This window comes from Hevea brasiliensis, chromosome 1 (assembly GCF_030052815.1).
Source record: "Hevea brasiliensis isolate MT/VB/25A 57/8 chromosome 1, ASM3005281v1, whole genome shotgun sequence".
NCBI classification, from domain to species: domain Eukaryota; kingdom Viridiplantae; phylum Streptophyta; class Magnoliopsida; order Malpighiales; family Euphorbiaceae; genus Hevea; species Hevea brasiliensis.
Window position 1 is genome coordinate 10,959,789 of NC_079493.1, and position 14,339 is coordinate 10,974,127.

Genomic DNA, 14,339 nt, shown 5'->3' on the forward strand with positions numbered 1-14,339 from the left:
TTCATTTCAACTACCACTAGAACTTATGGTTTGAACAGTAAGGACATGAATCCAGCACAACAAAAATCTATGGGGTACCTAGGGTTGAAATCTATGGCTCATGGGCTTTATTGGGTAGGAAAAGGGTCACCCATGCGAGAGCTTGTCCATTAAGCACAACGGCCGAGTGTGGCTCTTTTATATACTCGAAGGTACGGGCATGGGGTGCTAGCATTCACCAATTCGTCATAGCTCGAGTAGAACCATGGTCTCCTTGGCTAGTACTAACGGGGCTAAAAGGGTAAGGGTAATCCTTGTGATAGTGTAGTGCAATGCAAAAGTTTAACAGAGTAATATTATGAGACTTATAGAAACATGTTGGAGTAACTATACATTTAGTGACAAGTGGATTCGCCTTACTGTGGGAGGTGGGTCTTGAGGCGAAATATCATCCATTAGATTTATATAAAATGCACTGTAATGCCTGGAAAGATGGTGGAGTCACAATGGTCTCACTTAAGTACCACCTCCTTAGACAAAGATTTCCTAGACATGCACTTCATACAATCCTAATAGAATCAAACCACCGTAAGTACCGTCTTCCCATAACACTACCACGGATTAAGGATTTATGCCACAAAGGCATAGATAGACAGAGTCGCCACCCGGTAATAACCGACATATTCGATGTTTCTTCCGAGGGTCATGGATGGCAACTTACTCCTTGCAGAGTTTCCACAACCGTCATTACCATAGCCCAATGTCTAGGTTCGGGATAGTGGGTACGTAAGGGAAGGTGTTAGGCACCCCTTACGCCTGGTCTAACCTCGTTAATTTCGAGTGCCAGTCCTCTACTAATCTTTCTAGAAGTCTTGTTTATTATTCCTTTATTAAACTTTATCCTAAAAAATGCAATTCTAATCCTACACACGCAAGTAATTCACAAAAAGGGTTGTTGTTTACACACAATTTTCATGCACAAGTAATTCCTATCTATGGGGTTGCTAATTATTTAAATGATATTTACCAGATGACTAAAATTAATTTATTATTGGGAATTTAATTTACAAACAAATTCAATTTCAAATAACCCTATGTTTCTATTTAACCTAATTAATTAATTTTCACCAAGTTACCTTAAGGATAATTGAACTAAGTTAATTATGTACATGTGTAATTTATTCTAATATTACATAAGTCCCAAACAATCACAACCTAATAAAGATTTCTAACATGCAAATTTATTTTACAATTACCAAGTATTAAATTAAATTTATTTTACATGCCAATATTAGTTTAATTTACAAACAAGATTAATTTTAATTTACAAAGTATTTATTTAAATTAATTACATGCAAAAGTCAGTTAAATTAAAAACAAAGTTAATTTTAATTTACCAAATAAAAGTTCTATTATTACTACAGTTTCATGCCAATGGTTATTCAAGAAGTCTTAGAGCTACTTAACTGTTGGTAAATGCAGTTGCCATTGGGGCAAGCTACCCTTAAAAAAGGGTCTTCTCTTCTAGTATGGCAATGATATCCCTGGCTTACTCCCGTTTAGCTCCATATAAGCTCCACGCAAATGCCCTCTTTGGTACTTACCTTTGGGCTACTTACCAATTTTGTTTGTAATAAAAAATAAAGAAACTAAAGAAAATAAAAGAAATAAAGAAAATATTAATAACAATTTACATTGGATTCTAACTCTAGTCTCCTAAAGGGTTAAGATTCCTAATTAGTTACAACTACCTAATGGTCTAAGTCTTCTAACATGATCCAAACACTTTATAACACTTCTTGAATTAAAAGAATATAGAAAATAGATCAAATATCAATTAAAACCTAAGAAAATATAAGAACATGCATAAATATACAATTTTTAAATTCTGGCAGATTAACAGTAGCAAGAAATTCGATTTTTTAAAAATAGTTAAACATGCCTAAAAATCATAAAAAAATTACAGAAGATAGCCTACATATCATACAATGACATAAAATTTATAAATCAAACAAAACCCTGGCCGAATGATCTACATAAATCGTAACTCTTCTAAGTGACAGAATTGTACTACTTTTTTGTAAAATTCATAACTCATTAACCACAAAAGATATGAATGCAAAACCAATTGGAAAAGATTCATAAGATTCTGAAGTTAATTTTAGACACTAGATTTGCACAAAAATATTAAGGAACAAGGGAGATATGGGCTCCACAAGTCGGATATCCAGCAAATCAGATTTTACAGGAACCCTAACTTCAAACAACCATAACTTACAAAATATTAAAGCTTTTTTAGTGATTCTTGAGCCTAAAATTAATGGAATTTCGTGTAGAATATGAATATAATTTTTACAAATTTTTTACAGATTCAGAATATAAAGAAAAATAATAAAAATACGAGAGACAGAAACTAAACATGTGCAGAGTTGTGTATCCCCTCAAATTAAACATGATTACATGATCTATATGAACATATAAAATAAATTGAAGACAAAGAGCATAGAATTAAAATATTGTGTGGCATAGATCTTGAAAAGAAAACAATAAAAAATGACCTTCTAGAAATCTTGTATGAAAATCTTCTTGAAGAAAAGAAAAAATAAGGAAGAACTCAAAGAGTCTTGAATATCTCTAAATTTCTTATAGCTCTGATTTTTTCTCTTCCTCTTTCCTCCCATCATCCCCTTCTTCTCTTCTCTAGTAGGGTATTTATAGGGTTTTGGGAAAGAGGTGTGATAGGGTTTGGAGTCTTAGGATGATAAAGTTTAGATGACTTGAACAACTACAATTGCAGAATTCGAATAAGACTGTGATATGGGTGAGGTGTTTCAACCAATAGGAAGACAGAAAAAAAATGGAAGGCACCAATAGGGAATGAGGAAGAGGTGTGGTAGGATTTGGAGTCTTAGGGTGATAAAGTTTAGATGACTTAAACAACTGTGATTGCAGAATTCGAATAAGACTGGGATATGGGTGAGGTGTTTCAACCAATAGGAAGACAGGAAAAAATGGAAAGCACCAATAGGGAGTGAGGAAGAGAGTGGGGCCAAGGAGGAGAGAGATATTTTATTATTTTAAATTTTTTAAAAAAAATAATTAAATGGGTCCCATTTAAAATTCCTAACTAGGCTTTCTTAGGCCCATAGAGCCCAATTAAACTTAATTAGATCCATTTAAGAACTACCCATATTAAATTTAAACAAAATAAAATTTTATTTAAATTTAATTAAATTAATTTCCCCAAAACTTTATTATTATTTTTATTTTTTCAAGATCATGCCACGGAATTAATAATTCAGCTCCATGCCTTCAATTATATCTTACAGTTATATAATTTTTCATCATCGGGTTTCCCACGACCTCAATGCACATACTCATCACAAATTAAGGGTCTACAGGTCACAGTTCAGGGTATAGCAGTTCTGGGTCTGGTTCAGGATCCTCCTTGGCACCTTGTGCACAGTGTGGAAGAGGACATTCGGGACCTTGTTTGATGGGATCAGGAGTATGCTTCAGGTGTGGCCAACCAGGTCACTTTGCTAGGGAATGCCCCATGTTCAGTGAGCCACAGATGGGGTCACAAGGTTCTGTTGCGAATGTTCCTCGACAGTTGTATCCGGGTGCTTCCAGCATGGCAGGCAGTCAGTTCAGTGGCCAACAGGGCGAGGACAAGGGGGACGTAGATTTGGAGGCAGATCAGGAGGTAGAAGTCAGTATCAGGGTTCTGCCACTCAGGGTAGGGGTCAAGCTCGGGTTTTCACCCTGACCCACCAGGATGCTCAGGCTTCCAATGCAGTTGTGGCAGGTATTCTTCTGGTTTGTTCTTATGAGGCTCGTGTTTTGATAGATCCGGGTGCTACGCACTCATTTGTCTTCCCTGTGTTTGCCATGAGGTTGGGTAGAAACCCTACAACTTTAGAGTGCCCTTTGTCGGTAGCTACCCCGCTTAGTGACAACATAGATGTAGATATGATTTTTCCGGGTAGCCAAGTGATAGTGGATGGAAAGATCCTCCCAACAGACTTGGTTCCTCTACCAGTAATGGATTTTGATGTAATCCTGGGGATGGATTGGTTGTCAACTCACTATGCCACTTTAGACTGCAGGAACAAAAAGGTGTATTTCCACATACCTGGTGTGGAAGAGTTTAGCTTTGATGGTGACAGGAGCGTGGCTCCATATAATTTGGTGTCAGCAATTAGTGCTAGAAAAATGTTGAGGCATGGATGCCAAGGGTATTTGGCATTGGTGAGAGATACATCTGTAGAAGGTGTCAGCATGGAAAATGTTCCTGTTGTCAGAGAATTTATGGATGTCTTCCTGCAGGAGCTTCTGTGGTTGCCACCAGGAAGGGAAATAGAGTTTTGTATTGATGTTGTGCCGGGTACAAACCCCATATCCATGCCACCTTACAGGATGGCACCAGCAGAATTGAAAGAGCTGAAGGGGCAACTACAGGAGCTTTTGGACAAGGGTTTCATACGTCCGAGCACTTCACCCTGGGGTGCTCCTGTTCTATTCGTGAGAAAGAAGGATGGGTCATTGAGGTTGTGTATTGACTATAGACAGCTGAACAAGGTGACTGTGAAGAACAAGTATCCACTTCCTCGGATCGATGACCTGTTTGATCAGCTCCAAGGGGCTAGATTCTTTTCCAAGATAGACCTGCGATCAGGCTACCATCAGTTGAGAATCAGGGATGAGGACGTGTCCAAAACGGCTTTCAAGACAAGATATGGTCATTATGAGTTCTTGGTGATGTCTTTTGGACTCACTAATGCACCAGCAGCCTTCATGGACTTGATGAATAGGGTGTTCAAGGCATTTTTAGACCGTTTTGTCATCGTATTCATAGATGACATTCTGGTATACTCTCGGACCGAGGAAGAACACGTGTGGCACTTGAGGATGGTGTTGTAGACCTTGAGGGAGCACCAGCTATATGCCAAATTTTCAAAATGTGAATTTTGGCTAGAAAGCATCTCATTCTTGGGACACGTGGTTTCTAGAGAAGGTATTCAAGTGGATCCCAAGAAAATTGAAGCTGTAACTGATTGGCTTAGGCCTACAACAGTCACTGAGGTGCGAAGTTTTCTGGGTCTAGCTGGCTACTATAGGCGTTTTGTGCAAGATTTTTCCAGGATAGCAGCTCCCTTAACTAAGTTGACTCGGAAGAACGTTCCATTCATTTGGACGGATGACTGTGAGAAGAGTTTTCAGAAGCTTAAGGAGTGTCTAACCACTGCCCCTGTGTTGACACTACCTATGAGTGGTGAAGGATACACCGTGTACTGTGACGCTTCCAGAGTTGGCCTAGGGTGTGTTTTGATGCAGAATGGAAAGGTAGTGGCTTATGCTTCGAGGCAGCTGAAGAGGCATGAGAAGAACTACCCCACCCATGACTTGGAAATGGCGCCTGTAATCTTTGCACTAAAAATCTGGAGACACTACTTGTATGGTGAAGTATGCGAGATATACACCGACCATAAAAGTTTGAAGTACATCTTCCAACAGAGGGATTTAAACTTGAGACAGAGGAGATGGATGGAGCTTCTGAAAGACTATGATTGCACCATCCAGTACCACCCTGGGAAGGCCAATGTTGTAGCAGATGCTTTGAGCAGAAAATCTTCTGGCAGTTTGGCGCACATTTCAGTAGAGAAGAGACCATTGATTCAGGAGGTACATGAGTTGATGGATCAAGGTTTAATCCTAGATCTTTCAGATGAGGGGGTATTGTTGGCTCATTTTTCAGTGAGGCCAGACTTGCGGGACAGAGTTAGAGTTTCCCAGCACAGAGACCAACAATTGATGAAGATCATAGAAAGAGTACAGCAAGGTGAAGGTGGTGAGTTTGGATTTGCCAATGATGGCGCCCTAGTGCAAGGTTCTAGGATATGTGTGCCCGATGTGGACAACCTCAGGAATGAAATCATGCGAGAGGCACACTACACACTGTACAGTGTCCACCCAGGTTCCACCAAGATGTACCATGATGTGAAAGATAGCTATTGGTGGAATGGCATGAAGAGAGACATAGCAGACTTTGTGTCCAAGTGCTTGACTTGTCAGAAGGTGAAGTTTGAACACCAGAGACCGTCAGGGAAGCTGCAAGAGCTCCCTATCCCAGAATGGAAGTGGGAAATGATCACTATGGATTTTGTGACTGGGTTGCCTCGTACCACGCGAGGATGTGATTCGATATGGGTAATTGTAGACCGCTTGACCAAATCAGCTCACTTCTACCCGTGAAGACTACATATTCTCGTGGGCACAAGATGCGGCTCTAGATTCGAGTAATAGTCAAATTGCTTGGAGTTTCGGCTTCCATAATATCTCGATGAGGGCCCCATTCACTTCTCGGTTTTGGAGAAAGTTACAGAGGCACTTGGCACACGCTTGAACTTCAAGACGGCTTTCCACCCTCGCATGACGGACGGTCCGAAAGGACAATCCAAACATCGGAAGACATGCTTCGCATGAGTGTCTTGGATTTTGGAGGTCAATGGGATGAGCAGCTAGCTTTGGTGGAGTTTGCCTACAACAACAGTTATCACTCCAGCATAGGGATGGCACCCTATGAGGCATTATATGGAAGAAAGTGTAGGTCTCCTCTATGTTGGACAGAAATGGGGGAAGCGAAGGTGCATGATGTAGACCTAGTGCAGTACACTTCAGAGATAGTTCCTTTAATCAGGGAACGACTGAGGACAGCTTTCAGTAGACAGAAGAGTTATGCAGACCCTAGACGGAGGGATGTGGAGTTTGCAGTGGGCAACTATGTATTCCTGAAGGTTTCTCCAATGAAGGGAGTCATGAGATTTGGAAAGAAGGGCAAGTTGGCACCTCGGTATATTGGACCTTTTGAGGTTACTGATAGAATTGGAGCAGTTGCCTACCGGTTGGAGCTACCACCCAACCTCTCTCACGTTCATCCCGTGTTTCACATCTCCATGCTCAGGAAATACATTCCCGATCCTTCTCATGTACTGCAGCCGGATGTGATAGAACTAAAAGAGAACTTGACATTTGAGGAGCAGCCTGTAGCCATAGTGGACTACCAAGTGAGACAGCTGAGATCAAAACAGATCCTTATGGTTAAGGTTTTGTGGAGGAGTCAGTCAGTGGAAGAGTGCACCTGGGAGTCAGAATGGGACATGCGTAGCAAGTACCCTTATTTGTTCAATGTATAATCATGTGCTTTATTCTGCCTTGTGTAAAAATTCGAGGACGAATTTTCTGTAAGGGGGGAAGAATGTAACACCCCAAAATTTTAAATTTTATGAGCATTTTTGGTATTTTAATTTTATTTAAATTTTATGAATTTTTTTAGATTTTTTCGGATTTTAAAAATCGGGTTCGATTTTCCGAAAATATAAACTTTGATGATTTTTAAAAATTAATTTAAAGACCACGTGTCAAAACTAACAAGATATTTGGAGTCTACGATTTTTCTCGAGTTTTCTCGAATTTTTTGAAATTTTTGGACCTCGCTTTCGGTCTCGAGGCGAGTAAAAATTTAAAATTTTGTATTTAATCGAACCGCCGAATCGAACCGGATCGATCGGACCGGTCGAATCGGACCGGCCTTTCTTCTCTTTTCTTTCTCCTCCGCGCGGCCGACCTTCTCCTCTTCTCTCTCTCTTCTCTCTCCTCCTCCTCCCTTGCCGCGCCGCCTCCCTCGCATCCCCACCTCGCCAAGACCCACCTCGCCTCCCCACGGCCGCCGCCTGAAACGCCGGAAAATGGCCTTGGAACGGACCCGCAGCGCGCGCGCGACTGTTGGACTTCTCCGGCCAAAATCCGGCCGATCCGACCACCAATTGGATCGGGTCTTGTGTCTAAAATCATCTACTCGGCGAGAGCTTTCCATAGACACCAAGAACGCCGAAATCCATCGAGCGGTTTGTCCGATTTTTGCTCGGGAAGATTTTAGCCCATTTCGATTTTTGGGCTAGATTTTCAAACCGTGAATCCCACGAGAAAACCGAGGGTACCAAAGACGCTCCACTCGTCGAGAGCTTCGCGTGACATAAATTTCAAATTTTTCGACACCGCTTTTGATGGGTCCCACGAACTTCGCAGTTGTTTTTCCGAGCATTTAATGAGCTTAGAAAATTCTGAAAAATTTATGTACTAACCCCGTGTTATGGGCTTCGTAGGTATCCTCGATTCGCGAAATTCGGCGATTGACCGGTGCGAAATTCCGCCGCATGCATTCGTTACGGAAAAGTCTCCGAATTGGACCGAGGTTTTGGCTAGCCCCATTGTCGACGCCCCAGCGCTGCCTCAAGTCGAATCGCAAAGGTAAACCCAACCTTGCTTTTTCATAATTTTCTAGTGCTTAAATAGGATTAAAAATCCATAAAATATTCGTGGTAGCTTAGAAAATTATGATTCTTTTTGCAATAGCTTAGTAATATTGCTAAGGACCGCGGGGCAAAGTTTTAGAATTTTTAGAGCTTATTTGGGCAGTTTTTGCAAAAATGATCAATTATAAGGACTAAATTGCAATTTTACATACTGTGATGAATGACTGATTTGATGGGCCCAGGAGGGGCTGTGTGATGTGATTGAACTGTGGATATATGAGTTGCGAATATAGAAGTGTGATTTGAGCCTTTTTGCAGGTTGGGTAGGTCCTAGGTATAGGGGAGACTCTGCCGGATTTTCGGCACGACTTAGGATGTATTGGTCTTTTTCTTTATTTGTAATGATTCAAATTTATTAAATGATTGTAATAAAATTGTCAGGTGAGCCGGGACAGCCTTCTTCCTCCGCCCAGCCGCCTCAGTGACCACCGTCAAGTCTGTGAGTAAAATATTAATTTTAATTGTAATTTCACTATTATTATATGTTCAAGCATGCCCATGCATCACTTATATGCATATATTTATGTAGTTAAACTTTAGGCACGATTTATGATGCATTGATAACTGTTAAAGTGCCATGATGTTGTTGTGGTAATTTGGAGCAGTGTGCGTGCGTTGGCGTGCGTGTGATGTGGTGTGGACTATGGATAGGACGGGTAGTCACGGCTTGAGTTCTTCGCTGGGACCCGATCCTTCGAGGGGTAGTCACGGCTTGAGTTCTTCGCTGGGACCCTCGATTTGGTTTATTAAGCGAAAGTCCGGCTTGAGTTCTTCGCTGGCACCAGGTTGGATTTAAGAGAGCTGTATAGGGGATCAGCTCCCATATGTTATGATTGATGCTACAGGGTGCGTGAGTGCTCCAAATTACCTTTTTGATGTTATGATGTGAAAATGTTGTTGATGTTGCATTTCACTCCACAGGTTGCATTAGTTCTAGATAGTTATAGAGATTATGGTTAAAATTGATATTTTACTCTCTGAGTCGAACGCTCACTCTTGTTCAAAAATTTTTTCAGGCCACAGGAGGATATTTTTGAGGTCAACCTGCTTTCTCCCTCGCAGGTCGATTACTAATGTTTGTATAAACTTGTTAAATCTTAGAATTTTCGCATGTGTTAGAAATGTTTATTTGATTTGGGTCTGTAAACTAAATTATTATTTTGGACCTGTAAACTTAATATTCTATGCATGTTTGATGGATTAGATGAGGGAGCTGAGCTCCCATTTATTTTTATGCTGATGAGTATGTGGAGAGTGAGCTGAGCTCCCCAGTTGAGTATTTATTGTGTTTACAGGTCGGGTGAGTCGAAAACTCCTCGTTGGAAAGTCCATTTTATGGCCGGACTCTGTCCGTTTGGTTTCTTGAATTTGGGCCCAAATGGGCCTTAGAGTTGGGTTAATGAACAATTAGGCTTACTACGGGCCTCGGGGGCTTTAGGCTGGTCAAGGTCCTAGTGCCGGTCCGGCCCATAGGTTGGGTCGTGACAAAAAATACTAAACTTTTTATTGAATTATATATAGGATTGGACTAATTAAATATTTAAAATAAAAAATATACAAAGAATTTAAAAAAAAATAGTATTATCTCCATTAATGAAAATTGAACACTTGACCTTACTTAAAAAATAAAAATATCGAATAATTCATACTAAATACCTATTAATATTTTTTTTAGACCTTTTTTATTACCATAAAAAAAAACGAAATAATGATCGATTTGTCCTCAGTACTTATAGGAAGGTTCAATTTAGTCCATTTTTATTTTTTCATCTAATTTAACCCACAAGTTTTGGTTTATGGTCAAATTAGTCTAATTGATTAATATGTGCCTTTTTTTAATATTTAATTATTTTTTAATATTAAAATATTATTTTAATATTGTATAATCATTTAAATAAAAATATTATTTTTATTATTCAATATTATTAATTAAACTGAAAATATAAAAAATATCTTTATATTTTCATATAAATAATTAAAATTAAAAATTATTACTATAATTAATTTTAATTAATTAAATAGAAAAATATGATTTTTGTATTTCATGCTTTTAATTTAAAATTATAAAATTATAATTAAATAAAAATAAATATAAAAATATTATTTTTTTTTCATATTATTAATTAATATTAAAAAAGTAAAATATAAAATAATTAATTATAATTAATTAATTAAGATTAAAAATAATTAACTAAACAATTAATATTAAAAATAATTAACTTTAAAAATATTTAAAAAATTAAAAAAAATATAACTCACGCACCAAAGTGATGACTGAGTTACACCTTTCTTAAATTTAGACTAATAAATTAAATTAAATTAAAAATTAAAATTAAACTAAATTAAATATCACCAATAAGTATAAGGAAGAAATTGGAGTTTATTTCTAAAAAAATTAAGTTAAAATTTTTAAATAAATTTTAAAAATATAATTATTATATATATAATAATTATATTATAATTATTAATAAAATAAATTTTACGAGTTTTATTATAATTAATAATTAAAATATATTTTTTTATATATATAACAATTATTCTAAATAAATTCTCGTTCATATGATAGTCCCATAAAAAGAAAGGAAAAAAAATTAAAAAATAAAAAAACGATTTCGCGTTACTCGTTGGGTTGGCTTCAGAATTTGAATTGAAAACGATAGCCTGGCTTTGGCTTTATCTCGCTCACCACTACTCGTGAGTATAACAAGCACGTGACAGCTGCACCGCCCCACGTGGAAGGTAGTCACGGTAACCGTGCAGTTTTGAAGAGTATTTATGCGCCAAAAACACGTTAATCATGGTTTTACGCTACCCTATCAAATATCAAATCCACAATCTCATTATTTACAAGAACTTTATATCAAATAACATAGAGTATTAGTAATTTCAACAAGAAAAAAAAATAAGATTTTATCGTGTGAATTTTAATTTATTACTATTTAAGTCATCTCTAATATTATAAAATTTTAAATTTAAATTTTAATTAAAGTTAATTTTTTTAAAAAAATTTATGTTAAATAATATTTTTTATTTATTCATTAATGTTATATTAATTTAAAATTACTACAACAAATATCAAAATTAACAACAAAAATTTTACAATGTTGCTATTTGTAAAATTAATATATAGTAATAATATGAATAATTATTATTATTATTTTTTTAAGAATCATAACTTTGCTGGGATGTTAATTTATTGCTTTTGGGTCAAGTGCCTGAAGGTGTAAAACCACTGGTCACAAAAAGTACCTGAAAGTGCCTTTTGGAACTTGAAAATTAGAATTAGAAATGGAGAAGATATGATGAATCATTTAGTGATGGGGTGACTCACATCACGAATGGCTCTTATTTGTAAGCAATAAAGGCATTAGACATCAACCCCATCTCCCCATCCCAAGGGCCCATTTGCTTGCATGTACGGATCACTCCATTTTAGTATTTGGCGGCTAGCTCAGGCCAACAACAATAATTAAATTTTAATTTCAAATTAATTAAAATTAAATCATTTAATAAAAGTTTTTTTAAAATTTTTTATTAATAAAAATTTAATAAATAAATTAATTTAATCATTTAATAAAAAAGTTTTTCTTTTTTTTAATATATGCTGAAGGATTTTCAACATTGATTAGGAGAGATTTACAGAGGAGAATTGCATTGTGTAAAAGTATGTCATAATAACTCTGAAATTTCTCATTTATATTTCAGAAATGATAGCGTCATATTTGCATGGGCAACGGTTTCCAAATGTCAGCATCATCTTATCCCTTTATGAGCATGCTTCAGGTTAGCAGGTTCATTTTGATGAATCTTATCTGAGCTTCCCTTCATCAAAAATGTTCCAGATCAAATACTCTCCTTGTGGTGATTTAATACATATAAGGGTTGTGTTTCCACTAAAATTATTAAATTTAATTATTTTTAGGTTTTAGATTAATTAAATTAATTTGACTAATTTTGCTTTATTATTTTGATTGATCAATGGGCTAAGGTAGTTATTAAATAAAGGTCTAAAGAGTTACTAGGTAGTTAGCTGAGATAGAGATTAGTAAAAGTTAGCTTTTGCATTTAATTTCAAGTTTTATATTCACTTTACAATCAATCAATCAAAATATTCTTTTAATTTCTAGTTCATTTACTTTTAATTTATAAGTGAAATGATGAAGCTGCGTTTAATGTAGTCAGTTCTCATTATCGTTTAATTTAAAAGTTAAAGCACAAATTATGTGATATACTCTATATTTAGCACACGCGTAAAACTATAATGGACCATGAACTACCAACTAAAAGAAAGAAAGGAACCATGCATATCGCAGCCAAATTAAAGGTTAATTTGCGTCTTTTATAGTTTTAGTCATCCAGAATCTGCTTGACAAACATTTGAACCACTTCGTCATCCGATACTGAAAAAGACAAACCAAGAGCCATGCACATTTCAAGGTTGGCTTCATCCTCTGGATTTAGGAACACTGATGACTAGTTAGCCTCTATATCATTAATAATCAACCTACGATGATGCTAATTCATCAGGGTAACATCACTGTCAGCCGACTCGTCCATGGAATAGTCATTTCCTGCATAAGATTCTAATTGTTTACCCTTGGAAGCTTTCTTCCTCTTGCCGCCATAGGAGATCACTTTATCGTAAACTTAACCTCAAGTGCTAATTTGAAAATTTGTGTAACTGCAAAGTAGATTTTTATAATTTTGCAAAAAAAAAAAAAAAAGAACAATATCAATGTTTATATATATAATACTCTTCTCCAATAAAACTTATTTTAATATAAATTAATTTACATATAATTATGAAATACATGTATTTTATTATATATATATTTATTAATTTTTGAATAATAATTGAATATATACATCTATGAATTTTATATATACGAAATTATTATATATAAAATATAATATATCAAAATTATTTTAATTTTAATGTTATAATTAAAATAATTAAATTATCTATTTTATTATAAAATACTCCTCTAATAAAACTTAATCATTTTAATCTAAATTAATTTACAGATAATTTCTAATAAAACCATGAAATGAGTGCACTTTATTTTATTTATATATAATTTATTTTGAAAAATAATTTAAATTTAATAATTTAATTTTTTTTATCTTAATTTTTTTTATCATGAGAATTTACTAAATTTTACATTGTCGATCAACTTATCACCACTCTTTTTTTTTTTTTTTTTTTTTTAAACCTTGAAACCAATAATATCTTGCGAAGCTCACATAGGAAAAGTTATCTTTATTTCTTTTATAATATAAAAAAAATATATCAATTTTTCTTCAAAATATTTATTGTGTTATGCATTTTTTTTAAAGAAATTATATAGTAAATTTTGTTAGCTTTATTTTAATAATTTATTTATAAAATATATCACTAATTTTGATATAATTTCATATTTTATTAATTTATAAAAATTGTTAATTATATATATAAAATAAAAAAATTAAATCTTAAAATTTTGACTCTATTCTTCATCGGCTCAATGGGGCTTTCTGAATTTGAAAACCTTCGTAAGTGGTAAAGAGCTTTCCATCTTAAACCTTCCGCGTTGAATCTCTGCAACGTCAAACAAAAGCACTGGTCGTTGGGCACGCATCAGAGAGAGAACTCTATGATGAGATAGGTTCTTGGCTATACATAAGTTATGGAATTATGTATAGATAATTTTGTCTATACTTTGGCAAACAATGTACAGGCTTTTGCTTTAAAAGGAATTGTATAAAAGGTGAAGTGTGTGTACTTTGGTGAATAAATTCTTATTCTATTGAAATGTTCAAAATTTTCATGCTCCGAATTTGAATATAGAAATTGGACAAAAATATAGAAGCTAGTAGTAAATTTTTGCCATTTTTATATGCTTGTGAACCCTCACCAAACTTCTGAAAAACAAAGTTTTCTTTTCAATATTCAATTATATTTAATTTCACTTGTATTATCATAGCATGTTAATTGTGTTTTTCAAA